Genomic DNA, 10705 nt, shown 5'->3' with positions numbered 1-10705 from the left:
GGTCTCCCTTTTTGAAGATAGGTGAAATAATGGCTCACCTCCATGATGATGGAATTAATTATGTCTGCAAAATCTTGTCAAACATTGGTTTAAGGGCAGCGGCCCAGTAATCTGGATCTTGCTTGAACAGTATGGGGGGAATCCCGTTTGGTCCCGGGGCCCCCTCGCGTTTTCCTTTTGAGATTCTGTTACAGATCAGTGCACACTTACTTACATTTGTCTGATCTAGCTGCTGAGGGTCGTAGCGTTCACGTGTCTTTTGTGAGTTTAGACATTCCTTGGATGTTGTGTCAGTACAATTGAAGTGCGTGCTAAGAAAGGTTATCCAGTCATCTTCTGGGACATGAGAATTAATGCCTTGACTCCGCACCATGGACAAATTGTTGATCTTTCACCAAAATTGGGCGCTGTTGTTAGATTTGGCGTTGTGTAAAAGTTTGGGCCACAGGGACTCTTCTGCTTCTCGCTTAAGTCGCCAGACCAGCCTCCTGCGGTCGCGCTTTAGCAACCTCAGTTCTTCCTTGGCAGCAGGGTCTGTCCTTACCCTTCGTAACTTTTGGCCGATGAGAGTTTATAGATTTTTTAGATGAACATTGTTTATGAAAGTGTGATTATTTATTTTATTTATTTATTTTAGAAAGTTTGTTAAGCGCACAAATACCCGAGGGTGTCTCGGCGCTGAGTGTCCACTATACTGTCCAAGAAGTGATTACTGTTTAAAAAGCCAGGTTTTTATCTGTTTGCGAAAGGAAAGGAGAGAAGTGCAGGTTTTGATTTGTCTAGGAAGACTGTTCCAAAGTTTGGTGGCAGTCACTATAAAGGACCTGTCACCCCAGGAGACATTCTTAGTTCTTGGGACCTGTACAAGACCGGCAGTAGATGAGCGGAGGGATCTGGCAGGGGTATAAGGGCAAAAAGCATCTTTTAAGAAAGCAGGTCCCAAGGAGTGAGTTGCTTTATAAGCAATGCAAAGTGCCTTAAATTTAGTTCTTTTCTTTACTGGCAACCAGTGAAGTTGTTCAATAGTGCTGGAGATAGGGGTGAACTTGGGGGTCGCAGTGATCAGTCTGGCCGCAGCATTCTGCACCAATTGTAGTTTTTTTATAACTCCTTCCTGAGCATTGACTAAGACCGCGTTACAATAATCAATGCGAGATATGACTAATGCACTGACCAAAGTCCTGGCCATACTCATGGGGAGGTAAGGGAGGAGTTTTTTGATCATTCTCATACTGTAGAATGAGGATGACACCACAGCATTAACATGGTGCATGAGTGTAAGTTTAGTGTCCAGTATGACCCCCAGATTTCTTGCCTTGGCCACTGGAGATGGAGGTGGTCCAAGTACATCAGGCCACCAGGTGGGTGACCAAGCTGGGGAAAGATTACCAAACACCATCACCTCCGTTTTATCGGAGTTAAACTTCAGGCAATTTGTAGACATTCAGTCACTTATTGCTAGCATTCCTGAATTAAAATTAGAAGCCACTTCATCTCCGTTTTTATTAATAGCCAAGACAATCTGGGTGTCATCGGCATAGGATGTCACCGCCAGGTGATGGGATTTAATGACCCTCGCCAAGTCCGACACATAGATGTTAAATAGTGTCGGACTTAGCGAGGATCCCTGGGGGACACCGCAAGGGAGAGTAAAAGGTGGTGAAGTGAAATTGCCAAAGGCAACGGATTGTACTCGACCAGCGCGAAAAGTGGAAATAGGATCCCTGGCACCATGTGTGATCCCCACCGCTGAGACACGGTCGATCAATATTTAGTGATCGACCGTGTCAAAAAACTCGGCGGACAGGTCCAACAAGATAAGCACTGCCGATCCTCCCCCATCGAGTGTCATCCTGATTTCATCCGTGGCTTTAATAAGCACGGTTTCTGTCCCATATCCCTTCCGAAATCCAAATTGCGAGTTATCCAAACAATTATTGTGATCTATGTACTCTGAAATTTGGATATTCATGATCTTTTCAACAATTTTGGCGGGGAGAGGGAGGCAGGCTATGGGTCTATAGTTAGCAACTATAGAGGGATCTAAAGAACTCTTAATGAGAGGTTTAATAGTCGCTTTCTTCCAGATGGACGGAAAGATGTTAGAGGAAAACATAGCATCAAATATTTCCGTAAGTTTGGGACCTATAATGTCAGCAAACTTTTTAAGAATGGAAGGGGGACATAGATCTTCAGGCGAGCCAGAATTGGTAGTGCAAAGTAGTTGTGATGCCAGTTCTGACGAGACCCGAGTAAAGTTCTGAAAGGAAAGACGGGAAGTTGAGTCAGGTGGGATAGAGCCTGACCATGCCAAGTCCGTATGATCCTTAGGAGTGGAGGATGAATATCCAGTACTGATTGTGTGTGCCTTAAATTGAGTGTAGATGTCAGTCACTTTACTTTGAAAATGGTCCGCCAAAGAGTCGCAAAGCTCTTGAGTAGCTATAATGGGGGTGGAAGTCGCTTGACCAGAGAGACGCGTGACTACCTGAAAGAGTTGTTTCAAAGAGTCGTGTGCAAGATTAATTTTAGTACTGTAAAATTCACTTTTTTTCATAACGATAAGTTGTTTATATTTAGACATCATGATTTTGTAGCAGGATGTTTGATCTGGGTCATAGTCTCGTCTCCATCTACGTTCCAGACGTCTACATTTTTGCTTTTCCTGTCTGAGGACCTCATTGTACCAAGGCGCAGACTTAGAAGCCCTATTAATAGATTGTTTCTTCAAAGGAACCGTCATATTCACTGTGTTCTGAATCCAGTTGGTGTAGTTAATAGCTCCCAGCTCAGGATCAGTCACAGTGGATGGCAACGAGGTTAGTAATGATGAGTGAGAATGTCAATGCTTTTCCAAGCTCTAAATTGGTTAATGGATAAGGGGTCTTTAGTTGGGGAGGGAGTATCTTTTAGTAAAAAGTCAAAAAGAATAGCCGAGTGGTCAGTCCATGTCAAGGGGAGAACATCTCTCATCCTAAGTGATGTATGACTAGAAAAAAGACCATCCAGAAGGTGGCCCGCAGTGTGGGTGGGACCAGAAACTAGTTGTGAAAGTCCTATTACTTCCAATTTGAATAAAAGAGCTGCGGTGTCAAGATTGTCCGACATCTGTAGGTGAAAGTTGAAATCACCCAGAATAGTATACTGATTTTCGCCTGCCAGTGGTTCTAATAAAATTTCCAATTTATCAAGAAATACACCACGAGGTCATGGAGGACGATAGAGAAGCGTGCCTTTAAAAGGGGAAGCATTATGATACCGCGTTTGGTTTACAGCATTGCCCCCTCCTTCAAGCTGTTTTTTCCTCTGTGTTTTTCCCATATTATTGCGTAATGTTTCTGCAAATTTCTCCCAGCTGACAATTAGGTCTGTTGTTTCATTTTGGGCTCCACCAAGTACTTGCTTGGCGTAGAGCAGGAGACCCGGAAGATCATCTGTTTTACACTGTAACCGCTTATCGTTTGTTGTGTAAACTAGTTCATGCCCAATGGCGCATGCTGGTTTTAGTATTGTAAAGGCCTCTAGTGTCACTTCTTGTGGTAAGTGATCACTAGAGTCTAATGAACCAATGTGGAAATCAGTTGTCGATTGAAACAGATTACCAGAGAGGAAGGTAAAATCAATTGTTGAACTGGTTGTTGTACTATGGAATGTTGCCACTTGGGGTTGTGTTGATAAGACGCCAAGGCACATAGCCTGAATGAAGGTTTTGTAACGTCCAGCCTAACTGTACTATAGAACGCAATTGGGACTGGCCATGTTGTAACATTAACAAGTCCTGTTCTATTATATCTATAGCAGATGATACAATGCTGTCCAGTGAATACATTCTGGAGGACAGATTCGTTAACCCATTGTCCACTACAGACAGTGATTTTTCTTAATAAATACAATCAATTTCTCGTATGTTTTCTGCAGTTTCAATTTGCGTCACTTTCCAAGCCTCGTTGTAAGCAGCAAATATACCGGCGTATATGAAACGTTTCGACGCTGTTTGCGAGGTCCCAAAGTGAAATCTCGCAAGTCAACGCCTTCTTTAAGTAAGGACAAGTGTTGCTTTATTTCTGGGAGTTTCGATTTTTGTAGTCAATCTAGGCATAACTTCCCTACACTATATGTTGTTACTATCCCTGGATGTTGTCTCTGGGTCTGGCCTGTTCAGTTTTAACCACTGTGTTTTGTTCAGGAATCTATCTTGACAGTTATTAGTGCCTGTGGGTCAGATCAACCATTTCTTCCAATTAGGATCTGTTCTGTTTTGGTTTAAAATATGGGATACGTCTATCTCCTCATCTGTAGTACTGTTATTATCAGATAAAGGTTTCGGAATAGAAGGTTTATTTAAGTCTTTGATCTTAGCTAGGCCAAGACAGGAAGTCTGTTGAATTGTATCATTCAGGAACATTATTTGTTCTGGGATAATGCAGGCTCTGAATAATTGCTTCTACTCCTTGCACCTGCCAGTCTTTTGTACCCCAGACTGTTTTCGTCTCAATGTTGTCTTTCAAAAATTCAAACCCAAACGTAGACAACTCAGAGAAACATTCTGATGAGTATATCTGTTTAGAGTTGGTCAACATTGTTTTTGTGCCTGTTTTGTTTACACTTTTGAAATAATAAGAATTTGGATCTGTGGTGTTAAACCCTGAGAAGTATTGGAACTTTTCATAGTATGTTTTTGAGCTGCCTTTTGGCGGTGTTGGGCAATGTTCCCACTGATTGTAAGTTAACACATTTCTAGGGCTAGCAGATTTATGCAAATAATGGTGACCATAGTGATTAAAACAGTACATTGGCTCATAATCAGAGGAACCCTCTAAATAACCATGTTCTGTAAATTTGGCAGACATTTCAAAATCAGACATCATATTATTAATTGTTTCAAAGTCCCAATCATCAGAGAAGGTGCTTGGAGAGACAAAGTCAGTTAATGAAACTTTAAACTGGTGTGGAAATTTCAAGAGTTCAACCGGACCATGGATGTCGTACTCAGTACTGTCCCATGCTATACCACCAGGTATAGGGATCGCTGTGATGTTTACTGGAGACAGTTCTCTTTTTTCACAATGGGACGACTTGTGAGGTTTCAGGAGCAAGTGGATGTTCTGGCTTGCTGTGCCCATTTTACTGTATTTTCCATCGATCATTTTTCCCAATACTATAACAAGTATCAGCCAGAGCACGATGAAAATTACACCTAACAAAATCCAAAATTCAATCCATGGTGAAACCAGATAACGTTTGTCAAGTTGTTAAAAAAGTTCTTTGAGTTTGTCTTTGCAAGTCTTTTTTGTTGGCTCATCTTCAGGCTCGCTGGGATCCTATGAAAATGTGTCAAAGTTTATGAAATAGCCAGATGCAGTTTGGTCAATTGTTGCAATTGCACCAGGATTCTGTGATTGGTTTGTTGTTTTGGCAAGAGCTGATTCTTCTTTCTTTATGTTAATGTAAAGTTCAGGAGCTACATCATTGTAGACAGGTGTTTCTTGCTGAACAGTTATTTGGGTTTCAAGAGGCATAAGTTCCATGGCCTTGTTGCATAGACCTTCTTTTCTTGCTGCTTATTAAGACTACGTTGGACACTTATTAGATGTTTGACCCACCCATCACCCGAACCTAATACCCTAGCTGTTATAGATTGCTTTATGTCACGTTTTTTTCTTTCCACTACCGCATTTCCCTCAGAATGGAAGGGGCTAGAGTTCCGCAATGCCCAAGCTGGCCATGGCCTCCTCGTAAGCTCGAGAGCTAAACGCAGGACCCTGGTCAGAATGTAGCGTGCCAATTATGTGCCGATAAAGACTCGCAAATCTTTTTATAACAGTTCTGGCGTCAGCCGAGCGTTGGGGTCATTCACAGTAAGTTCTGTCTTAATTTTTGTGGGACTGCTTTTGTCCGTGTGGACGACTGGATGTAGATAGTTTGATGCTGTTTAGCAGGGGTGTCTGTGTTTGGCAGTCAGTACTGAAGTCAACTATCTGTAGTGGTTCATTACTGCGATCTCTGTTGCAGTTTTGGCGATTAATTGCAAATTCATAGATTTGCAAGCTCATATTCGGCCACCAGTATACTGCCTCTAATTCTGAATAAGAATCTCTGATCTTCTGATGCCACAGACCCGGTCCCATTTGTGCTTCTTGAACCAAGTAAGCTCTCCGCTTCCTGTTTGGAATTACTCTGTCTCTCACTCCGGGAATTTGAGCAAAAGGAACTGAGTTTGCATCCAGTATGTATTTTAATCCCTGTGGATAATTCGCAGGTAATGCTGCAAGGTTGCCTTCCATTGATGCTTTTATTGCTAACAGTATTTCTCCGTCTATGTGTTTTTTAGAACGCTTTATTGTAGCTACGGAAGCCGGTTGAACGGCTGCCTTTTGCGGCTTCATCAGCCAATGAATTCCCTGCAACGCGCAAGCCATCACGTTGATGACTCAGTGCGTGGATCACGTGAGTCTTTTGTAGTTCTTTCTTTAAAAGAACTACTTGTTCCCAAAGATTTTTATGCTTTACTGTTTCACCATTTGACTCCTTGAAATCGTTTAGAACCCAGTTCTGCAAATCTTCATTGTAAGATCGGACGCAGTAATGCGAATCGCACACTATAAGTGTGGGGAATTCGCGATCGGCATTCTCCAGCACCATCTTTAAAGCCTGTAGTTCAGCTCGCTGAGCTGTACTGGTTTTGATAGTTTGAGTTTTGGTGACTAGCTGTCTAGATTTGCCTAAGCGCCAGTGACCTTTAACAATCGCGCATGCGTCACCTCAGACATTTTTGTCCATATCCCAGTGTGTTGCAAAAGCATCTGGGTATATTACACAGGTATATTGTTCGAGAGGCAGAATTCCAACAGGCAGAGGACATTCTCTTTCATATTCTAGAAATTCAAGTTTCTTCATGTGTGGATCATAATAGTGGTCCACGTCTGTTGTAGCAAGGGAAGTAACATATCGCAACCAGTCCGGATGAAGGACTATTGATCTTGGAACAGCCGGTTTTGCTACAGCCTCTAAGGCTGACACCGATGTCAGGACCGGTATGCTATTTCCTCGGCCTGATGCTCTTTCCATTGCTACAGCAGTTTGAACTGCCGTCATTACTTTTTCTGTTGAAGGAAACTTCATTTCAGCTTGTGTGTACAAATGTGTTTTGTATGCTATAGGTACAGTTTCTCCTTCATTAAGGGTCATGTACGTGAATCCGCATCTTCTTGGGATGACTCGGATTATTAGTTTTCGCTATTTGAAGTGTGCTTGGAGCTTCGTTTTATCTAACAAGTCTGTTTGTAATGAGCCTAAAATTTCTGTGTGTTTCTTAGTCCAATTATTTTCCTTAAAATCAGGTTTTATTAACTCGTAGAGAGGTTTAACCCTCTACGAGTAGAAGCTTTGAGCTGCACTCCTGAGGCGGAAGCCGGGAGCGAATTCACCTTTTTAAAAACCTTAACTGTCACAGAATAACTTGTGTAATTGTCTTTTTTTTAAATCACTTACTTGTTGGAAATTGGCTGTTGGAGACAGCGGAGCTAGCGCTGACACAGCACGCTAATCGACAACACTCCTCGCGCCACGAGCAGAGGCCACGCCCCTTTTTAGGCCCCGCCCCCCGCCGACTCCTACTTATAGACGCCGATTCAAGGGCGCCAAGTAGAAGCTTTGAGCTGCAATCCTGAGGCGGAAGCCGGGAGCGAATTCACCTTTTTAAAAACCTTAACTGTCACAGAATAACTTGTGTAATTGTCTTTTTTAAAAGCACTTACTTGTTGGAAATTGGCTGTTGGAGACAGCGGAGCTAGCGCTGACACACTCCTCGCGCCACGAGCAGAGGCCACGCCCCTTTTTAGGCCACGCCCCCACGGTCATTATTCATTGGCACGGTATAAATCATGTGCATCTTCCGGTCGCGCAGCGGACGAGCGCAGCGGGCGCGACATTTGCGCGCCGAAGGCGGGCCTAAGGCAAGCCCGTATGCGCCCGTCCGCGACCGACCGGGACCAGGGGCCACCCCCCTTAGTCAACCATCATGCCAGACCATAACCTATCACCCGCAGTCCCTTCGCCAACTAAACCAAACAGTTGGGCCATCCTGTCTACACACATGGGACCCCTCTACTCAACATTCCGCCTGTAATCAGTGCGGTTTTCGCTTCTCTCATGGTATAAAAAATCCCACATCATTCTCTATGCTGTTGCTTAACTGCCGCTCGTTTCCTAAACACTCCGCGGAAATCTCTCTATTGTTAGAGGAGATAAGCCCAGACGTCTTTTTCGCCACAGAGACCTGGTTACAGGAACACTCGGAACCTGACCTGGTGCAAGCACTTCCACCTGGATATCAAATACTCCGCCTCGACCGAAAAAAGGGCATCGGCGGTGGTCTAGATATAATCTACAAATCAGATTATATTGTCACCAGTACCCCTGTAGACTTCCCAGACTGCGAATGCCTTCCTTTCTTTATAAAATTAAGTGCCACACTTACCTTTTCGGGTATGCTTATATATCGTCCTCTTGGACCACAAAGGAAGTTTCTAACAGACCTTACCTCGATAGCGGCAAGTCTTGCAGTTAGCACTGCCAATTTCACAATTCTGGGTGACCTTAACATCCACTTGGATGACCCAAATGACTCCGTAGCACGGGAATTATCCTTAGGCTTAAGCGCCCTCAAACTGCACCAACGTGTCACTGGGCCTACCCATCTAAAGGGTCATCACCTGGACTCCGTCTTCAGCAACCGTAACAACCTTCACATAGGAAATTCTTCTCCCCTTCCCTGGTCTGACCACTTCCTTATCCCGCTCACCTGGACCCTGCCCTGTCACCCCCTCCCCAAACCCCCGATGACGCAACAATCACGCAACTGGTCTAAACTCCACCTATCTGAGTGGGAGGACCTCCTACAAGGTACCAAACCCACCAACACATCTTTCCCCACCCAATACAATGATCGCTACAACCTATGGATCACCAGCTCCCTTGATACAGTTTTACCACTAAAAAACTCCCACCCCAAGCGGGGCAATCCTACAGCCCCGTGGTACACAAATGAACTACGAGAGGCTAAACGTGTATGTAAACGACTGGGAGGAAATGGCGCCTCAGCTACCTCCCGTCAGATAAATCAAGCTACAGAACAGCAATCAAAAACTACAAAGCGGAAATTCATCTAGCTCAGGCTAAATACTTCGAACTCAAGATTGAGAACGCAGCTTCCAAACCCAAAGAGATCTATCGAATAGCCAAAACCCTCCTGCAACTTCCAGAACCATCGAAGCATCATAACAATACTCAGACCCACTGCGAGGAAATAGCTGAGTTTTTCCACCAGAAAATAGAAACCATTAATTCTTCTTTCCCCCACCCCGTCACTCTGCCCACAGATTTCGTCAACACAGGTTGCACGACAGTCCCTCCTCACGATCTCAACAGCTTTCCTCCTTTAGATCTTACCAAGTTGGAGAAACTTATGGGACAGGGTAAATATGGATCACCCAACGACCCAGCTCCTCCCAGTACTCTCACCCGGATCACACATCTGATCTCGCCCACTATCCTAGACCTGCTCAACTCCTCACTCCATACTGGTATTGTCCCTCCTCTATGGAAAAGAGCAATGGTCAGAGCCCTGTTAAAAAAACCTAATCTTGACCAATCTAACCCCGCCAACTACCGTCCCATCTCCCTCCTACCATGGCTCCGTAAACTCCTCGAGAAGCATGTCAACTCCATTCTTACCGACTTCTTAGAAGTCAATAACATCCTAGATCTCTCCCAGACCGGCTTCAGGCCCCGTCACGGAACGGAGACACTGATTGCAGTGACGGAGGAGGCACGAAGGATCCTGGACGATGGTGGATCCACGGCCATCGTCCTACTCGACCTAAGTGCCGCCTTCGACACTGTCAATCATAACATCCTGCTCCATCATCTTGAAGGAATAGGACTGTCAGGGACTGCTCTCAGCTGGATGAGATCTTTCCTGACTGACAGATCCTTCAGGGTTTTTGAGAGGGATTTCTCCTCTGCCAGCAGACCCCTTAATTGTGGAGTACATCAGGGCTCCTCCATGAGCCCTACCCTTTTTAATGTCTATCTGCGACCCCTAGCTGATGTCGTCCGCCCATTTGGTGTGAAGATCGTCTCTTACGCGGACGACACGCAGCTAGTGGTATCACTGGACCCCCCCCCCCTAAACTCTCATCACAGCCTACACAAATGCCTGGGAGCAGTCGCCACCTGGATGTCCGGCTCTTGTCTCAAACTTAACGGGGACAAAACAGAGATAATGCTCCTTGGAAACAACATCGCAAAAACCATTGACCCCATCTGGCCTCTCTGTTTAGGCAATCCCCCGCAACCCAAGGAGCAAATCAAGAGCCTGGGCATCTGGCTTGACCACACCCTTTCCTTCAACCATCAGGCCACCAAGCTAGCTGCCACCTGTTTTGGGCTGATGAGACTGCTTCGCAAAATTCTCCCTCTCCTTCCATTCCACTCGAGACGAATTATGGTTCAAGGATTGATCCTTTCCCGCCTCGATTGTGGAAATGCCCTATACCTCGGAGCACCCCAGTCCCCACACTCAACAGACTCCAGGTTATTCAAAACTGTGCGGCAAGAATCTTCCTGGATATTCCTCGCCGAACCTCAGTAAGAGCCAGACTGTGAGACCTTCACTGGCTCCCGGTGAGAGCCAGAATCGAAT

Source organism: Lissotriton vulgaris, unplaced genomic scaffold (assembly GCF_964263255.1).
Source record: "Lissotriton vulgaris unplaced genomic scaffold, aLisVul1.2 SCAFFOLD_1960, whole genome shotgun sequence".
Lineage (NCBI taxonomy): Eukaryota > Metazoa > Chordata > Amphibia > Caudata > Salamandridae > Lissotriton > Lissotriton vulgaris.
The sequence above is the reverse complement of the archived record's forward strand: the minus strand, read 5'-3'. Positions refer to the sequence as shown.